This window comes from Rhipicephalus microplus, chromosome 6 (assembly GCF_043290135.1).
Source record: "Rhipicephalus microplus isolate Deutch F79 chromosome 6, USDA_Rmic, whole genome shotgun sequence".
Lineage (NCBI taxonomy): Eukaryota > Metazoa > Arthropoda > Arachnida > Ixodida > Ixodidae > Rhipicephalus > Rhipicephalus microplus.
Genome location: NC_134705.1, coordinates 200,712,580 through 200,733,602, shown reverse-complemented (window position 1 = coordinate 200,733,602; position 21,023 = coordinate 200,712,580). Strand labels below are relative to the sequence as shown.

At 47.1% G+C, this 21,023-nt stretch overlaps 1 protein-coding gene across 3 annotated transcripts in view; it reads left to right on the top strand.

The window, feature by feature from the left end:
* The window catches only part of trh (PAS domain-containing protein trachealess), a 410,303-nt gene that overhangs the window by 46,478 nt on the left and 342,802 nt on the right, over positions 1-21,023 (top strand). The window contains exon 1 of one of the 3 annotated variants that reach the window (XM_075867569.1): positions 18,609-19,270. The exons of 1 other annotated variant lie outside the window; for it this stretch is intronic. The gene's annotated coding sequence lies outside the window, so the exon portion shown is untranslated. Of the gene's footprint in view, positions 1-18,608; positions 19,271-21,023 lie in introns of those variants that run through there. One more of the 3 variants, XM_075867572.1, reaches the window with a different exon arrangement.

The window sequence follows — 21,023 nt, the reverse complement described above, 5'->3', positions numbered from 1 at the left end:
TTGGTTGCGAAAGAGTCTGCATAATTACCGCTTGACCAGACCGGCTTCATCGGTTGCGACGTCCCACACGGCATCAGCATATAACTTGTTCGGTAAAGTGACTCGGACAAACGAAGGACGGGGAGGGCTTACATCGAGCCTTACGATTGGTTGGAGGTTGTGGCGTTCGTCCTTGCGACTTTATGCACATGCGCGTTCGTTAGCACTCGCATTTCGCGAAAAAAAAAAGGTCCCCCAGTAGCTAGCCTAATCATGCGCGTTTGATGATTGATCCTCAAAGGCGTTCGCATTCGAGTGGTAGACGTATAAACCATACTTGAGTGTAGGTCGCAAGTTCGAATCCCGGCCGCGGCGGCCACACTTACGGTGGCAGCGAAAATGTTCGTGGCCCGTGTACTTTGATTTAGCTCAGTCAGTCAGTCAGTCAGTCAGTCACAGTCGGTCAGTCACAATGGATCAGTCAGTCACAGTCGGCCAGTCAGTCATGGTCAGTCATGGTCGGTCACTCACGGTCGATCACTCACAGTCAGTCAGTCAGTCAGTCAGTCAGTCAGTAAGTCATGGTCAGTGAGTCACAATCAGTCAGTCAATCAATCAGTCACAGTCAGTCAATCAAGCATAGTCGGTCAGTCACAATGGATCAGTCAGTCACAGTCAATCACAGTCACTGAGTCACAGCCTGTAACAGTCAGTCAGTCAGTCAGTCAGTCAGTCACGGTCAGTCAGTCAGTCAGTCAGTCAGTCACGGTCAGTCAGTCACAGTCAGTCAATCAGTCACAGTCGGTGAGTCACGGTCAGTCAGTCACGGTCGGTCAGTGAGTCAGTCAGTCACGGTCAGTGAGTCACAGTCAGTCAATCAGTCACAGTCGGTGAGTCACGGTCAGTTAGTCACGGTCGGTCAGTGAGTCAGTCAGTCACGGTCAGTGAGTCACAGTCAGTCAATCAGTCACAGTCAGTCAATCAGTCACAGTCGGTGAGTCACGGTCAGTCAGTCACGGTCGGTCAGTCAGTCAGTCATTCAGTCACAGTCAGTCAGTCACAGTCAGTCAATCAGTCAGTCACAGTCAGTCAGTCAGTCACGGTCGGTCAGTCACGGTCAGTCAGTCACGGTCAGTTAGTCACGGTCAGTCAGTCACGGTCGGTCGGTCACGGTCGGTCGGTCGGTCGGTCAGTCACAGCCAGTCAGTCACAGCCAGTCAGTCACAGTTAGTCAGTCACAGCCAGTCAGTCCCAGCCGGTCGGTCGGAGAACTTTTTTTGGTCCTTAGAAGACAAGAGTGCCCCGTCTGGGGGTACCGTCTGCGGGCCGCACCCACGATGGCGCCCGGAGGTTCAGTCTCTCGGCGACTTCACGTGCTACAATCCTAAGCTGCTGATCCTTTGCGGGGCTGGTGATGAGTCGAAGCCAGTATTCCTCCGGAGGAGGTGATTCTGAGCCCCCGCTCAAGTCGTGACACTGTTACGACATGTGCTGAAGTGTGTACGTCGGATGACCATAGCGCGGACAGCGTGGGTCCATTCCTTATATGAATTTTGAGCATACAAACAGAGTGGATATGTGTTCGTCTGTAACATTCTCAAGGTGATTGCCTGTGGTCTGTTTAAGAGTGGGTGTGGAAAGCAGGAACTTCCAATGCCGCAGTTGATATTGCTTACAGGCCTCGTTAAAAGTGAGAAGAGGGTCCCTTTGCCACGGCCCTCCCTTGGCCTCCGAGTGCCCTCTTACGGCGTAGTGGGTGAGACAACCTGCCTTGGAGTGTGCAAGTTCGTTGGCGTTAGAGACGGTTTCGTGATAATCACTCCCCACGTGACCAGGGAACCAAATTATATGTGTTTTTTTTTCTGTCCAAGGTGCAGAAGAGAGAACGCGAGCGGCTTTCTTGCACACTGGACCTTTCATTAAGTGGTGGCTCGCCTGTTCTGCTTTGTCCGCATCCACGTTTTTAAACCTAATTGACATATGAGCAGCTCCCTTCGTACTGACATAGCTGCTGAAACAAAGTGTTTGGAAGCTGCGTATGGCGCAACGTCAACGAAGGCGACGTTGTCGTCAATCACAGCCGCTGTGCTAAGAAGGGCTCTGGTCTTCGCTTTGCGCCTCCTGCAATTGTACTGGGGGCGCATGTTTCTAGGTATCCATGATACAGAATACATTTCCCTGACTTTGATGGGGAGCCCGCACGAGTTCACGTCAAAGAAACCCAAGTGGTTAAAAATTCTGGAGCCCTCCACCATGCATGGCGTCTCTCATAATCGTATCATGGTTTTAGGTCTTTAAACACCAACATTTATCACTTATTTTATTATTACCTTGCTTAAATGTAGCAGTGATTAAGTTTTCAGTAGGAACAGTACAAAACCAAAAAGCTATCATTTTTATTTTGAAAACTTGTTTCAACTGATTAGAAAGGAATTCTGTCTGGGACACAGATTGTGAGAAGAGCCTGCAGCACTACTGTATCGCAGGTCTGTGTCTGGGACACAGCGGAATATTCATATTTACAATCATGAACGCCATGTAATAATGCATGAGCTACCTAAGTAGCACGATATGACAAAAAACGTTCGCAGCACAGCGAAACATCGTTGCAAATTATGTGCAGCAATGATAGGCTTTCAGTCTACAGTTTATATTTTCATGTGTTTTTGCTGACACAAAAGTGCAGACACAAAAAGTGCGGATGTAATGACTAATTAGGTCTGTCTCTCCTCTATACCTCATATTCCTGGGTCTAATCAACCGAGTCGCTATATAACAATTAATCGAGTCACTGATTGATCGATTGAGTGACTTACTACTAGATTGACTGATTTGTTGATTTATCAGCCAATACAACAATTCGCTACCGTATTACAAATTGACGGCGATATTTCGGCAAGCAGACCGCAATATTGCCATCTATATAGTGTGGCTGTTTTACCATGCACTTTACACTACGTGAATGCCGCTTTTATTTTCTTCAGCCACGACTATAGGTCTGGAAAAATTGTGGAGCTCACTCAGACTCACTGCGTTTATGGTTACCTCGAACTCAGGCTCATCTAAATTTTCCTCAACCAGACTCACTTGGACTACCACTTGTGAAATATTTGTTCAACCGCACTTACTCAGACCCAAGCTCACCTAAGTATTCCTCACCCGGACTCACTTAGACTCAGACTCGCAGCTTCATCTGAGTTCGAGGGAGTCGATTCACGAGTCGTTTAGCCTGGAATGAGGTTTTTCGATCATGCATGGTAGCGTGCCTTTTAACCCCAATATCTCACGCAATTGGTGCTCTTGTAGACGCCTTTTAATATAATACCTCCGAGTACGAGTGATCAGTGGTTTGAAACAGTGTAAGGGCATTTTACTTGAAAGAAACGACAACATAAGATATATTTTCGTACCAATAAGAGTCCCTGAAATAGTTGGTGGCTGGGAGATCAAGGTACCCCGCTATGTTATTTACGCCTCTGATCAGTAACTTTTGAGATGGTGTACGAACGAATACAGCGTTCGTATACTTGTCAGTGGTTATAAAGGTGAATAGAGGTAAGTCTGATTGTAATGATAAAAGTGACGAGATAGATGTCACGGCTGCGCCGCATGCAGGGACGAAGTAAACGCGCAGCTCGCACTTCTCGAGCCACCTGGGCTCGCGGCTGGTCACGTGATGTTTTGTGTGACACACCATCTTATCACTCAAGGAGTGGTTCGCATGAGTCGTATATAAGATTGTACAAAACTTGAGACATATGAGAAAGATTGAATGAAATGTCACTGTGGCTAACAGCGGGAAGACCCCTGAAGACTAACCCCCGAAGTTCACAAACGCTCCGCGACTCGACTTTCACCCTTCACTTGACAGAGTTGAGCACTGCGCCGCCGCTCGGCTGAAAATGGCGCTGCGCTATACTCAAGAATCGCAGCAGATTATCGCTGATGTGCAGTGACTTGTCGTGACTAGAGACGGCGCTCCCATCGGCTTTCTCAAGTGAAGGTGGAGCGTTGAGTGAAGCTATAATACGGGGGTAAGAGTAGAAGTGCACACGGCACAGCGCTGTGCCTTGCATTGTCACCTTGAGTTGCCATTATAAAGAACGCCTTTTCCATATCCCATGCATATATGGGTCACTTTTCAAGAGGCTTTAACAACAGTTTTCGAAGAACATGTCAGTATACCGATCTTGACTATCACCAAACTTCGTATGCCGATTCTGGAATATATAGGGAGCTCATTCTACGGTGATGTTTCACTCATAGTGACCGCGTATAGCGTGCCTCGAGAAAAAGAAATATATGCTTGAGACCCATTACGCGCCTTTGCATAGCATTATACCCGAACGAATCAGTGCTATTGATTGCAATGGGGAAGAAACAGTAATACGAGTACTATTTCACAAAGTCACAACACTTAATTTCACGTGAAGCCGTGGGACACATGCGGCCCGTGGTTGACGTGTTTGAGATCAGTGGCTTATAATAATATTGTTATGTGTGCTTTCTGCGTGAAATGAAAGTCGAGAAGCGGCAAGCATTGGAAATGGTTTGCGCGCCGTATACAGCCATCGCTCAGCACCTCAGACAGGTGCGCAGCACTCCGGTTTGGCAGCACTGCGCATGTCCAGGGCATAGAGTTCCCCAAAATTAACTAGAGGGCACTCTGGCGCTGCGATCGTTCAGGCACCATGGGAATGATGGGTATTACACACATTTGCCTAGTCTTCGTACTTGCGGGTGGTGAATCGTACTTGCGGCTTCGTTTATTGCTGTGTTTCGGTTTTGTTTTGAAAGAAAGATTGAACCCTTTTGAACTTCGTGAGCAGATTTGCAAAATAAGTCTAAAAAAATAAAATGGTGAAGCGCAACCGCTGAACATTTGCTAATACTTGTTTCGTAAGAAAACAGCTTCAAGCCACACGAACACACACGGAGCCGAAAGCAGGCCAGAAGTACGAATATTAGACAAGTGTGTGTACTACCCATCCTTCCCATGCTCGCTGAAGCGTCGTGCGTTGCAGCTCCCAGACACTAGCGCCAGATTTCCCTCTAGTAAGTATTGTAGGAAACTCTATAGTCCAGGGTGATGACTGGACGGCGCGCATAGCATTGCTAATGCTTCCCGCTGTTCGAGTTTGATTTGACGCCGATAGGTGCCTCCTTTCGTATACCATCGTATGCGCACGTATCATTGGGCAAACAAGCGATATCGGACTCCGCAAGATGCGCCAGAACGTATACGGGAATGTCTTCGCGAATGCTTTGGAAGGTAACGTTAAGATTCCACGTGCGCCAGGCGAACAGCCAAGTTATCTTGAAAGTGACGCGAGTGCCAGCAACGGAGCTGGCATCTTCGATCAAACAATAATAAAAGGCGACGTGCTTCACCGACGATAAGATTATCAACGTACGTGCTCGGAGATATTACTGTCCCCGGCGAGTGCTATATACTTGTTAGCGCTATGAGCTTTCGTTTTGCCGGTCACAAATTCGTCCAATTTCTCTCTCTCTCTCTCTCTCTCTCTCTCTCTCTCTATATATATATATATATATATATATATATAGTGCAGTAGATCTCTGGAAGCGGTCACAACGTGGTTTATTTCGACGTTTCGGCCTAGAGTCTGGCCTTCATCCGGATATATATATATATATATATATATATATATATATATATATATATATATATATATATATATATATATATATATATATATATATATATATATATCGAACTTGATGGGAAGGCGCGACAGGTCCGGGTATTTTCTATATTGAATGAACTTGCAGATAGCACATTTGAAAAGTAAATCGTATTTACTAATCGATTTCCTTTTCAAATGTGCTATCTGCAAGATCATTCAATATATATATATATATATATATATATATATATATATATATATATATATATATATATATTACAAGTATGTTCAAGCTGGCCATTGTCTTCATCACCTAAAGCTTCGAGAAAGGGACAGTGCGGAAAAAAAAAGAAATAAGAAAGAAAAGTATAAAAGAGAGAGAATAAAGAAACGGATGCTGCTCGAAAATAATTCACGCCATGCACATGCTGCCAGCCAGACAACATGACGTATATCCCGGAAAAGAAAATGCATGCTGCCCCCTCCCCTCCCCCTTTCTTAAAAAAAAATTTAACCGAAACACGCAAAATTTTAAAGGGACTTTTTGTACCACTCTGTGCCTTTCATAAAACTTCTGGGCCACCTAGGCCGTGCGTTACACTGCTTTGCAGTTCACTCACATTCACGCAATGAAATGGCTTTTGTTTTAGTTTTTTGTTTTTTTTTGTTTTCAATTCCGCGAACTTCGTCGGGGCCAGTGGACGTGCAGGTTGCGCGCCTATTCTTGCTACGTTACAAGGTGTTTTTGTACCGTTTGAGAATCACGATAGATTTTATTTGTTTCTGATGAGGTATATAAGGCTTGTAAACATTAAATCATGTCTTAGAAACGCCAGATTTTTTGGTTTTTGATGATGTATATCAGGCATGTAAATATTAATAAAAACGGACAGATGACGTCTTGGAAATACACAACGGCGAGTCGGCCACGCAAACACAGCGATGACATTGGCTGTAAGTTTGGCGATGATGTTCCAGAAAGCCGGAGGGTTGAGCAGCACCAGCGACAGCGTAACAGCTAGTGGTGCGTGCGATGAGACCAGTTCGTCAGCGCCAAAAGAAAGTATTCCCTATATATAGCTTTGACTTGAAGTACACCGCCAGTTTCATGAAATGACAGTTTTGGCAAATTATTCTTGATTCACATAAGAGCATTCTAAGCGACTTCTTTACCAGCTGGTAAAATAAGTTACGTATTCCTTCTTTTTTATTGTCCACTGCAGCATAACTTAGTAGAAATTGTCAAAGGTAGACAAGTCGTCGCCATATCAGCTGTAGTCGCTAGTAGACTGTCCTCTCTTCCCTTTCAGTAAGATGATGAAACCATCGCCTCAAAGTCTCTTACAAGTACAGTGGACTCGCCGAATATATAGAGCGAGCATATGGGAATAATTTCGAACAGGAGTCACACTTTCACCGATGTGTTGATGGCATGCCAATAACTACCGTGTCTCGAATTACTTCTCATGTCGGCGCGTTAACGCAGATTGACTGCCGTATTAACCTATCAGTTACAAGCGCGTCATCATGTTTCAGCAGCTTATGCCTATATACCACTTGTATAACTCTATCGTGATAGCTAACGTTCAATGTGCGGTGAATACTGTAGAGAGCTCATTTAATCTGTCCGACGTTTTCACGTGATTTCGAGCTCCTTGTAAATAATACGAGAGTATACACTCGGTAATCGACATTGGCAGGCTTCACTGCCCACAACTGCGGAGAACATACATTCCAAAGTGGAAGACGAATACTTGATAGAAAATGGCAGGACTAGGTTTCTACTTTACTAGTCTTCGTTTCAAGTGCGGGACAATTTAGTGCGCCAGGCTGTCGTGCATATCCCCTTGAAGCGCAGCGCGTCCACCTATGTGTAAGCGGCTTGTTTTTTGCCAGTTCCTCTGACTGGTGAGAGGAAAGAAAAGACAAGACACATTTCGCATTAGATAAGTTGAACCTTCTGCATTGTCGACGCGTTTCGATTTTACCCTAATGTGCTGCGTGCTACTATAGCCGATTACTTCCGTAAAGGTACTATACGGTGTGCGACAGGTCGCTCAACGTACTTTGCGTTAGGACACACTTCATAAGTACTATATTTATTTGCTCAAAATGAACACAACCAGAAACGAACTGCGCGTTCATTTTTAGTTCAAGATTTTCTTCTTATTTGGCAAAAATCAGGCATGACTGGCTGCAGCATAATCAGATATTAAAATCTTGAATAATTAAATAAATTTTAAATTTTTAATAATTAAATTTTTAAATCTAATAATTAGCAAAGTTCACAAGATATTTCTTAGTTTTCTCTCCTGGAATATATTAACGAGTGCGTTAAAACTGTGTTGTGCGAAATTCAGACCGTTTACGGACAGCGCATTAGGAGGAGGAGGAGGAATAAATGAGGAAGGACAGGGAGGTTAGCCAGTTCTCAGACCGGCTGGCTACCCTGTACTGGGGAAGGGGGTAAGGGGGATAAAAGATGGGAGAAAAGAGACGTTGTAAAAAAAAAGAGAGAGAGAAGGTCATCAGACGATCCACGACGCTGTTTACAGTCTGTCTCTAAGACCACTTGCCCGCAGAAAGCGCAACAACGCTCTCAATGCCTTGCGTGCAGAGGACGGTCTCGGTCAGTGTCCTAATACCCTTTCTTCCTGTAATTGGCGATTGTCTATTCTATCTAAAGCTTTTGACAGTTCTTTTCTTGGCACGCTGAAGCGGGGACACTCGCAGAGAAGATGGGAGAAAGTCTCTGCGCAGCCACAGTTGTCACATGTCGGGCTTCTGGCCATTCCGATTCGAAACGAATAAGCATTCGTAAAGGCCACCCCAATCCACAGACGGCACAAAAGTGTCTCCTCTGCTCTGGTTATTCCTGATGGAAGACGGAGCTGTAGGTGTGGGTCCAAATTATGAAGGCGGACGTTGGTGAATTCCGGTGAATTCCACTGAGCGAGTGTCAGTTCTCGTGCAAGTGATCGAAGCCTTGCAGCGGCGTCCGTTCTTGATAATGGTATAGCTACACAAGGGGCATCGTCATGAGCAGTTCGGGCTGCTTCATCTGCACGGTCGTTTCCATCAATGCTGCAGTGGCCTGGTATCCATTGATATGCTATGTCATGTTGTTTCTCTATAGCCCGGTGATGGAGCAGTCGTATTTCAGCAATTAGCTGTTCGTTTGGTCCATGACGATATGGCGAGGCAATTCCCTGGAGAGCTGCTTTGGAGTCAGAGAATATTGACCATGTCTGTTGCGGTTCTTCAACTAGGAACTCCAGAGCGGCACGAATGGCGGCGAGTTCTGCCGCCGTGGATGATGTCAGATGCGAGGTCCTGAACTTTATCGTGATGGATTTCTCCGGAATTACCACTGCGCCTGTTGAACTTGTTGAAGTGACCGACCCATCTGTGTAAATGTGAATCCGTCCACTGTGTTTCTCATGCAGAAACAGTAATGTTGTTTGTTTTAGGGTCAAATTTGACGAATTTTTTTTCTTTTGCATTCCGGGGATGGTTATCAAGGCTTCCAGTGGATGTAGACACCACAATGGTAACGACGGTCTTGCTGCGTGCGTGAAGTTCGTGGGAATCACCGTGCGATGTGGGGCAATAATAGAGCAGAACGCAGAGCATGGCCTGGAAAGTGGAAGGGAGGCAAGGTGATGCGATTGAATCCGGGTGGCATGTCTTATGTGCGTTCTTAAAGCATCGACACGAATGTAGGTTGTGATAGGGTGTTCATGAGCGATTGCGACAGTCGCTGCTGAGGATGCGCATCTCGGCAGCCCGAGGCATATTCTCAGTGCTTGAGCTTGTAATGACTGGAGAACGTGAACGTTTGTTATGCGGGCCTTGCCAAGCACAGGTAGGCTGTAGCGCATGAAGCCAAGAAAAAGTGCAGCATACAGTTGAAGCATGGCTCGTACTGATGCACCCCATGATTTTCCCGCAAGAAACCTTAGGACGTGGGTGATCATGGTCAGTTTCTTCTTCATGTAAGCGATATGAGGGCTCCAAGACAAATCACGATCTATTATTACTCCCAGGAAACGGTGAGTCTTTTGATAGCTAATTGTGTGTCCATTAATTCTGATGTGGTATGGCGTCATTGTCTTGCGCGTAAACGCAACTAGTGAGCATTTCTCATATGACAGCTCCAGTCCTCGTCCTTGAAGGTAGTTTGACGTCAGTGTAGCCGCTGTCTGAAGCCTGGCTCGTACGTGTAGACGCGTGACTCCTGATGCCCAGATGCAGATGTCGTCCGCGTATATGGACAGATGTACGGAGTGTGGCAGGACGTCAATGAGGCCGATGAGCGCAAGGTTGAAAAGTATGGGGCTTAGGACCCCACCTTGAGGTACGCCGCGATAAGTATGATGTTGCCTTGTTGCGCCATCTTCTGTCTGAACGAAGAAGGTTCTGTCTTTCAAATAGCTGTAGACCCATTGGTAAACGCGGCCTCCCAATCCAATGCTTCCCAAGGCGTCCAGGATGGTTTCATGTAATACATTGTCGTATGCAGCCTTAATATCCAAGAAAAGTGCCGCTGACAATCTCTTTAGGCTCTTCTGTTGTTGTACAGACGTGACAAGATCAACAACATTGTCTATGGAAGATCGTCCACGTCGAAAGCCGGTGAAAGCCTCGGGGTATATATTGTTATGTTCCAAGTACCACTCCAGGCGAGTCAGCACCATTCTCTCCATCACCTTTCCAAAACAGCTGGCAAGCGCGATGGGGCGATAGGAGGCCATGTCCAGAGGCGATTTGCCTGGTTTGAGCAGGGGAACAAGACGGCTGCACTTCCACGAAGGAGGAACCGAACCGTTGCTCCACGAGTCATTGTATACCGCTAGAAGGGCGCGCCGAGCTGTTCGTCCTAGGTTAGCAAGGGCCATGTAAGTGACTCCATCGGGTCCAGGCGATGACGAGCGCTTGCATGCTGCCAATGCTGCCTCAAGCTCCTCTAGAGAAAACATATTGTCCATCCGAGTGTCTCTGGACACCGGCGCGTTTCGTAGGTTACTCATGGTGATCCCGGACCCCTTTTTTGCAACCCTGGCACAGAAGTCTTCCGCTACATCGATTTCACGCCGGCCTTGGTGGAGAGCAAGGCATTTGAACGGACAATTCTGTTGTGGCAATGCTCGTAGGCCGCGGATTATTCTCCATATTTGCGAAAGAGGTTTGTGGGGATCGAGCGACTCGCATAGTGACTTCCATCGTTGCGACTGTAGTGCATTGATTCGACGTTGAATCTTCTTTTGTAGACGTCTCGCTTCCCTCAAGTCGTAGATGGATTTCGTGCGCCTATAACGTCGTTCGGCGCGACGACGGATTGCGCGAAGTCGCTCCAACTCCACCTCATATTTGCAAAAATCTGGCAAAGGTCCACAATTAAACGTTGCCTCTTGAATAGCGGCCTTCATTATACCTTCTAGGCTTTCAAGAGAGCCTTCTTGGTTTCTCTCGCATTGCTTCTCTGTGGATGATCTGTACTTTGACCAGTCTATCCGGGAAGTGGGCGCGATTTGCGACTTGCTTAGCCCCTTGATTTTTATATAGGTGGGGATGTGATCACTGCCATGCGTTTCATTGTCCGCAAACCACTGCACCTTGGTGTTCAGGCTACTCGACACAAAAGTTAGGTCGAGACAGCTACTATATGTCAGACCCCGTAAAAACGTGGGAGCGCCGTCATTTAAACAATGTAGTTGGTGGTCAGATGCAAAGGAGGACACATCTCTTCCCCGACGGTCCATCTTCTGGCTTCCCCACAGGGTGTGATGAGCGTTAAAATCACCGGTAATAATCCATGGCCCAGGTGTCGCTGATATAATGGCGCTTAATCTTGCTGGGTCGAAGCGGCCTGAAGGCGAAATATATACTGCCACTAGCGTGAAGTTCACGTTCTTACGCTTAACTCTCAGGCACACGTATTGGTTGCTGTCGTCCGGTGTTACTGGATGCTCAATATATGTGAGTTCGCACTTGATGTAAACAATGACCTTACTGGTTTCGTTACGGGTTGCAGATCTGAAAGCCTCGTATTTAGAAAGTCTTATAGCATTGTGAAGACGTGGTTCACAAATTACGATAATTGGAAACTGATTCTTGAAAACATATGGTCGAAAATCCGAAATGCGGGGTTTAAGACCTCGGGCATTCCATTGGAAAATTGATGCCTCTTTCACTTGTTTACGGAAGGGCTGCAGAGAAAGAGCCATGGTGCTTCTGTAGATTTAATAGCACCGGATTCAAAGCGTCCAATATTTGAAGAGCGCTGTGGGCAGCCGGAGTCTGAATATTATTCAGGAGTACTCGAATTGTCTTCATGAGGGTCCTAATCACGTCTATTATTTCGTTATCTTGACTGTCATGACTTACTCGCTCTGAAGTAGCTTTCAGTGGGCGATGCTGCCGTTCTACTGGCGGTGTCACTGACGGCAGCGCTGGCCACGCGTCAGGGTCAATGTTTCTTGCGTCTTTCTGAGGATGCTTGTTGTTGGCACTTGTTGATGCTTGTGGTGGTGAGTGCGTGATATGGGGTAGCGGTGTATCCCTGGCCTTGGCAGAGGATGTCCTAGGAGTTTTCCTATGGCGCGATCGCCGACGTCGCACTTTGGCAGCAGCCTCCCTGTGGGTAGAACCGTCTCTGGCCATCTGCCTCAGCACTTGCATTTCCTTCTTCACATTTGGGCACTGCTTTGATGACGCCTCGTGAGGACCTTGGCAATTGCCGCATTTGCGATGTTCTGCCTGGCAGGCTTCCGTGTTGTGCGACTCCGAACATCGGGAGCACACAGCAGAACTTGTGCAAACAGCACTCACATGTCCTATTTTACAGCACTTCCGACACTGAAGAGGTTTCGGCACGAACGGCCGTACTGTGTGTCGAAAATGACCAACTCTTACTTGAGTTGGGAGGCTGTCACCCTTAAAAACTAGTTTCACGCATCGTGAGTTCCCGAGACGGCGGGCTTGCAAGATTATAGTAGCTTCCGTCACTGGTTTGATTAGAGTTGGAAAATCAATATCGCTGATAGATTGTCGACGTCGTAGATAACGCCTGCCCTAGAGTCTTTGCCATCTGGTATGAAAGAACGTTCGTTGATGTTCCCCAGCACATTCACCTTGGTCAATACGTCGAGAGCAGTACGTTGCGTAACGTCTATCGCCAGAACGTTCTTGCGGCCATTGATTCTCACGTCTGTTATTTGTCCCGGAACGAGCGCCTCAAGTGACATAGACGTGACCTGGCGATTAAGTCGGTTCATGCTGTCAGCGGCATTCAGCGGGACAAACAAAATAGTGTGAACCGGTGGCTCTTGAATATTCGTGGTGGCCTTACTTTGGGAAGGAGATGTCGTAAGCAACCTCCTCTTCGCCTTGTGTCTTGCCACGGGCACAAAGTCACTTTCATCGGAGCTCTCATCACTGGCCGTAGAGTACAAGAGCGTGTCCTCACTGTCGACGTCACTTGGGTGGCCGGAGCGCTTTCTTAGAGTGGCCACCGACGACGCGGGACGTATGGGTGGAGGCCCTGGTGATTCTACGTACATTTTCGCAGGCAGAAGAGCGGCGTCTTCCACTAGCACCAAAGAAAACGAGAAAAAATAACAGAGACTGAAACCAGCGTTCCACTCAGGAAAAACTTCGTCTTCTTCCCCCCAGCGCATTAGCTTGTAACTTGCGCTTAGGGGATATAGCACAGCCATCTAAGCGCGCGTTGCTTGCTTGCTTGCTTGCTTGCTTGTCACTTTACTGTTTCGTGCCTACGACATGAGATTGGTCATTTTAACCGGCGGTTAAAATAAGGAAAAAAAGATTATATGACGGAAAATGAATTATTCTGTCGTATAAAGATTATATAAGTATAAAATTCTAACATGCAATATACGGTCAAATCAGTGTGAAGAAAAGAATAAAATACACCAGGTCCGCGCGGAACGTGCAGCACAGTCGCAGTGAAAGATAGAAGAGTGGCCTTTCAGAGCCTTTTCTAAACACTCTTCGGGTAACTGCTACAAGCGCACTTGCTGGGTGCCCACGACGTCATAAATAATCATACCTTTTCGTGCAGTAGGCCAGCATTGACTATATGATATCCTTCGTCATTCTTTGGAGAAACGTGGTGTCCGCTACACGCTTGCTATGAATTTTGTGCGATTTTTTTTTATGAAGTGGTTGACGGCGACAAAGAATTATGCCTGAAGTGGGTATGCAACACAGTTAATAGGTGATCAAGAACAAGTTTTCTAACGGGTTGGAGCATTGGATAACCCCACTCGTTACGCAATTTGCATTGTGTGACGCCTGGTTGTTCTTTCAATGTTCTAAAATGATTTATTACTCATATTAACGCGATTTCTTTCCCGACATTAAGGTATGCCTAAGTCCAGTTAAGAAACGATTTCCAAGCACCAGCGTGGGTCAGTGCATGGTAGAATACTGGGCTGGCACGCATGGGACCAGGTATCCGATTCAGTTGGGTTCTTAATGTTTTTATTTACAGAGTTTTTTTATTTCTTGCGATACTGGTTACAGACACCGGCGGCAGGCATCCACGGTGCCGCGCGTGACCCGTGTTCTGATCTGATAACAGCTTTTGCTGTAAAATGTTGATTGGGATTAACTCGGCAATTAATTCTTCTTGCGTCTCTGAGAAGTTCGCAAACGCCAATTCAGGCGTTTCTTTTACTGTGGTCCAGAGAAGAAGCCCCAAGGCAAACAATACTTTCAGAATTGAGAGCAATTCCTAGTTCGCGCGTTTGCACTCAAGCTAAGTATTCCTCCCCTTGTTCGTGGAGCACCTTCATGATGATATCAAGTGCGTAGCAATTAAAATGAAAACATGCATAAAAATTGAAGAAAGGAAGCAAGAGAGAAATAGAATGAAAGAAAAAAAGAAAAATAGCATGAAAATAGAAATAAATTGAAAAAAAAAGAACTGGAAAATTCAAAAAGAAAGAAAGAGAAAACTGAAGAAAAATAAAGTAGGCTGTAGCCCAGCTCCGCACTTCCTTCAGGTTTGGCGAACTGCGTTAATTTTTGGCGCTATATCAATACTTATATCAATTTTTGGCGCTATATAAATACAGCCGCCAATGATCTCCCTTTTATTCTCTCCTGCGCCAGCTATAGTTCTACATAATGCCTGCCAATTTATTTCATGAGCCCACCTTAGAGCACATCTGATCACTGCTTAACTGCGATCGCATCATGTGAACGCACAAGGGAGCCCTGTGAGTTCTTGCGATAGCGTATCTATGTGGACACTTCAGGCGCATTACTGCCGTGATCGTTGGTGTTGTCAAGATATTTCAATATAAAGTTCAAGGACGATAACATCGCCCAGCCCGCCTTGCATTCTACTCGCATGCGCGAGTCAAAGTGCGTGAGGGCAGCTGGCAATAATGCTTCGTGCGGAGAGCAAATTAGCCGGCCATCTTCCGCCACGAGAAAAGCCAAATGGAGGTCCCGGGCAGAGGTCTGTATGCATGGCTCTGGCAAGAACTGTGGACGTCCAGTGGCATAGCGCGTAGTCGCGAGTGGTCTATCTTGACATAGAGCAGCAGACGGCTTTCACCTTTGTTCCTGCTGTGTTCTACCGCTCAGTTTTATTCAAATGTACGGACTTCATGCGCGAATGACACTTCGCTGGCTGCAGCGGGAGCGTTTCCTCACTACAGCGTTTTGTTAAGCACGAGGATGCGAAAGAAGTTAGCATTTAGCCTCCTTGGTATAACATTCAAATTTGTACTGGTATAACACTCCAACACATCGCTATAGCATTCCCTGCTTCGCCCTTCGTCGGTGAGTTTGAGTCGGACAGTTTGGTCTTTTTCTTGAAGTACTTCGTATAGGCGGCGTTCGGTCTTATTACTGCGGCATGTTGTCGGCCCTTGGGAAAGCGCCACCTGTGAGTTATACGCGACAATAAGTCACTGTTCACGTGCTTGCGTGCCTCGAGCCTTAATTATAAAATATTGTAAACAGTGTTGTGTGCGTGTGTGCGTGCATACGCATGCTGTATATCTCACAGCCGATAGCCCCAAGCTGAGTGACCGAGGAAGAATACGGCGCAAGCGTTGACATGTAGGGCGACCGAGAAGTCCGTGCACCTTCTCGGCCGCGTTGGAAATACGCGCCTGGACCTGCGTGGACGAGGAAAGCAGACGCCTTTGTCAGCCGCCTGATCTGCCACACGACGTCGACTTTTCCTCGGTCGTAAAATACTGAGCCAAAACAGAGTCGGCCAACAAGGTCGCGTCGGGAACAGAGGCTCCAAGCCACGGGTGGCCGCGGGGCGTTCTCATTTACGCCGTGTTTCTTATCACGCTCATGGTATACCTTGTTTTTTCTCTTTTCTAGGTTTAGTTTTTTTTTCAGCAACGCCAAACTGTCCCATGCAGCTGTTTAACTGTAGCACTTTAGGCAACTTCCACGAGGGTTCCAAGGCGACAGCCTTATATGCCTCCCGAGGCGAAAAAAAAAAAAATCTGACGTGATCACGAAAAGCCCGAACCAAAACGTACCGGGACTCAATGCGCGCCAGTTGCGGTTTCATTCTGTCCATTCGGTGTTTGCGTTAAAAAAAAAAAAAAACGAGCCATATTTAAACATCCTTATGCTTTCGCCTTTAAAACGTCTCAGTTGACTTAGGGACATGGTAATTTTTTTTTTTTTTTTGCTCAGCGATAGCATGAGGTGACGCCGTCGATATCAAACAGCCAGCAAGGCAAGCCGGGTTGGAGCTCCGAATTTATTTTTTTAACTCTGAAAAGTACTTTTCCCCAATTAAGATTGATGATAACTTCTACTTAACAACTTTCTTGCGCTTTATTTAAAAGCCAGTTATCTGTAATTTCCACACGTTGCGTTCTATCGACTGCGTACGCCGGAGTTCAGCGTCAGATTTCGTGCTTGTGACGCTCATGTCGAAGGTTAGCAAATCTGCTTTGGTGGATCAGGGGTTGCAACACATTCCGCAAAAAGAAAACTGAAACCCTGCAGGTACTGCGTGTGCTAAGTAGCACAACCATACGCACACGGACGGGCTCGCGGCTATACTCCTTTCAGGTGGTTTGGCCATTTTTCGATCGAGTGTGTGCTGCGGCGTACATAACACAGTCGAAGTCTTAGTCTGGCTTAAATGTGTGGCAGCTTGGGCTAGTTGGTATGGCATGACGATAGTTATAGCGCGAGAACAAAACGACGACACAGCGACACAGTGTCCTTCGTGTCATTTTTGTGTCTGTGTCGTCGTTTCGTTCTCGCGCTATAACTATCGTCTTAGTCTGGCTGCAGGAGACTTCGAAGAGGACTGGCCTGCCCGGTGCATGTGCTGTCCCGTTCCCTTCTTGGTCGATGCTGTGCACATCAGTGCAAGCACGCTTGAATATAGTGACGCCTCGTGTCAATTTACATAACAATATCGTGGTTTTAAGACGTAACAACATGATCGCTTTAGAGACTTAGCTCAGTATCAGCATTTGTACAAACCTCTGGTCCTTGCGACACGCCGTCTACATCCATCTCATCGACGTGTATCCCCTCTCATCATGCGTATGGGTGAGTATGAACCACACATTGTGCGTTCACATGCACATAAAACGCGCGCATATACACGATTTGAAGATTCGGAACTGGGGCTGAGCCCACCGATCACCTCCCTCTTCCTGCAGCTGCTGCAGTATACCCAGCATCTAAAGAGAGAAGTTTAGCGTAAGGTTTCAAGAGGTAAAAACACTCACTGAACGTTTCGACAAGTGGGCTTGTGTGAAGTCCACTTCCCTCAAAGCGTTTCTCAACATACCCAGCAGGTAACATTGTCCCCGACCTTCGTCCTGACATGCGAAAACAGCTTCTTCTTCCACTATGGTCACCGCTCTCTTGATCGGCGAGACACGTGAATGCCCTTGCACAGGAAACAGTTCGAAAGTTTGTTAACTGCGCAATAAATTTTAAGGTCTTCTTTTTTTTTTTTTGACAGTGAAGTTCCAGTCTCGACGCAAAATGAAATTGTGTTCTTTATTCAAATTCCCTTCAGCCATCCTTGACCTTATCGTCACAGAGGAGACTCTATAGGCGTTTCATGCACTGCACCGTCACTTGACAGCGAGCAGCCCTTTCATGCTCCGCCAAGCAGAACAGCCGGATGAAGTGCTGGCTCCTGTAAGCGTATACTTTTACCCGATACCTTGGCCCTCGTGCTGGATCCACATGGATTGCAATATGATGGGAAAAGTCATACAAAAGAACATTCCTCTATTCTGTTGTACACGCTCGTCAGTCCACCACTAACACTTCACATACCTTGCCGCATCAATTTCCGGAGGCATCGTTTTTTTGTTGTTTGTTTTTTCGATTCAGCTTCCTCTAGGAATCGCTGTTATTTTCTCTAGTCACAGAACACCTGCCAAGATGTCCTCAGCTTCCTGTCGAACCACGCACCTCTCTCCATCAGCGCCTGTTTCAGCATCACGACACTCGCCTCAGAACAGCGGAGTGAGAGAAAGAGGGAAATAAGGGGGGGGGGGGTTCTTGAATGGTATCCCCGTGTTAAGCACGCGAACGAGGGGTATTGTGGTGTGGGCAAAGGTAGAAGCATTTGGGGGGGGGAGGGGGGGGGGGAAGAGGGGGCGCGATGCGAAGGAGGGGCGTCCGCCGAAGCGGGGCGTGGTCTGGCACTCCACGCACCGCCCGGAAGAAGAAAGGAGGGCTGGTAGCGGCGTTCCGGAGCGCCAGCGCTGTCTAGCGCCGCCGCTCGCCTCCCTCTTCGTCGAGCATTGCGCGTCGTGCCGTCAGCGAGCGCCGCGACTCGTCCCTAACGGCGGCGCTGCTGATGCTGCAACAACCGCGAGCTGACGAACGACCGCCCGACGAGCGCGTCTTCCTCCTTTTTTACTCCGTTCCTCCTCCTCCTCTCGCCTCCCGTTCCTCCTCCCTCCCGATCTATCCGCCTAGGCCAGCGCTGCGCCGCGACGTCGCGCTAGCCGTCGTCGGCGGGGACGCGCCGCGGAGACGGTGCGCGTTACCGGATTCCGCAGCTCCCCGCGCTCCTCGGATAGCGCTGCTGCTTGCACGTCGCCGTTCGGTGCGCGCTCCTCTCCTCCTCCGCTGCTCTCCGCGGCAACCTTCTCTCCTCCCAGTCTTTCTCTCTTTCGTCTTTCCGTGGCAAGCGAGCAGAAGCATTCGCAGGTAGTTGCATAGTCGCGCCTGTCACGATCTTCCCGACTGGAGCGGCGGCGAACTTCACGCCCTCAGAAGGAAACACCCGGATTATATTATACACACACTGTTGTGACGTGCGAGCGACCACGCAAAGTGCCCATTACCTTTTCCCCGCTTCCTTCGTCCACCGCCGACTCGGAGCTACGGCAGGATCGTGCTGCTTCGACGTACAGCTCAGCTGCACGGTGTTTCGGCGAGTGCATCGTGGTGTTTGTGGTGTCCCGCCGCGACGGTGCAAAGTGATGAAGCAGATCCCGAGGAGGATGTGAGGCCGTCTCGTCGTCTGACACCGGGTCGTCATGCGAAGTGCGAGCGTACAGAGGAAGACGGTAGCAGTGGCGGTGAAGCCAGGGGCTAGGGCCGTACCACCGCCCCGCAGCGACTCTAGGCGGCGGTTGAAGCAACAGGTGCGTTTCTCTTCTTACAATTAAGGGCGTACACTCTTATTGAAGAAGTGTCACTGGCTTGCCTGAACATCTACAAACGTTTAAGCTGTTTGAAACCTGAATGTTATCAACTTACAGATAGGCGCCCCTTCTGCCCACTCAGTGATTACACTGAAGAGAATATGTGTTTTAATGACAGTAAACGGATCATTGCTTGTTCAGGCTGCGTTATCCGACGTGACCGCTCGCTAGCGCTCTTACTCGGTAGCCGGACTCATCTGGTTGCAAACACGTGCTTGCGACTTCCGCTGAAGGCGTGGTCCAGCGTCGGCCATTGAAGGTCACCAGGTGACCACGGTGCGAGAATCGAAATTCATACCTTGCTGCAAGGTTCGCTGATTTTCAAGCAAATATAATAACCAGCAATTAACTGTCAATAAAAAAAAACATCGGATTTCGCAAGAAAGATCAAGTGAAGGCTACAAGACGCCATTACAAGACCCCGAAGACTCGGAACGACGATGTATGTAACGAATTGTTCACATGTTGCTTCCAGAAGCTGTCTTACCATTGGCCTTAAAATATTGTTGCTATTGATCCATTTATAGTTAGTTGGGCGTGGCCTGGAGAGTGATCGGAGCCATGACAATTTTACATTTTACTTGATTTATATGCCTTGCTTCTCCGACGCGTATATGCTCACATTGATCAGCCTTGTTGTTAATGTTTATGCATTAATATTTATTAATGTCTCAGTTCATGTGTACCATGGGTGGTATGCGTGTGATTAATGGGGCACTCTCATTTATTTGTTAATAAAAAAGAGAAAAGATTATATGAGGAACAAAATTATTTGGAGCCAGCTAAAAGAAAAAAAAAATGACCCTCCCCCCTCTTCCTAATCCGGCTTCTAGATTGTGGCATGGTCCTTGAAAATTGCGCTCCTATATTTATATATACCATCTATAGCTTGAGAGGCATTCTATCACACAGTTCAAGGATAAATGATCGAATCTCCCAATGACTCATCGGTGGCGTTAAATTCGAACTTTTTTTTTTATTTCTTGAACATAATTCTTTTTTTCTTTTGCATGGGCGGAATGACTTCAAGTCGTGTTAGCTGTTCCGTACACATCCTTTGACGAACCTGACCAGAGGTTCTATGTCATTCATCTCTTTATAAAGCTTACTCTTTGCCTGAACAAAAATAATTCGTGATGAAAAATTATTCAGACAACCTAACACGAGGCTGTCCAAATAAGTGGCTATAACTGCTGTGTTGTGCGAACGCGCAAGTTGAATCGAAGCACACGAAACAGGTCGCCTCCTTTAAGTATACGACACCCAGATGAGGCTTAAAATTGACCGAACATATAGCTGCTCACGTTGTTTATGCTTTTGAGGCTGTTAATTATTAAATATGTCTGGGCGCCTTGCATTGACAGGGCTTTCAAAACACCCACTATAGTGGAGCGATTCACATGTTTTGAAGCCTGCGTGATTCTATACGCTTCTGGCACACTATATATGTTACTCGCGTAAATGAGACTCCTTCAACTAGTCTATATTACATTCATGTAGTGATCCTGGTTCTTTTTTTTTTTTAAAGCAGTTTGAACAAATATTGTACTTGCTACGCAGACGGCATGAGTTTGATTCTCAGTCGCACCGAAGGTCTTAATAATTAGTTTATTTGTATATTTCTCGATTTTTCGGTCCCGGAAGAGAATATGGTTTTTCGCTCACAGCCAATGACGGCGACACCGACACTTGC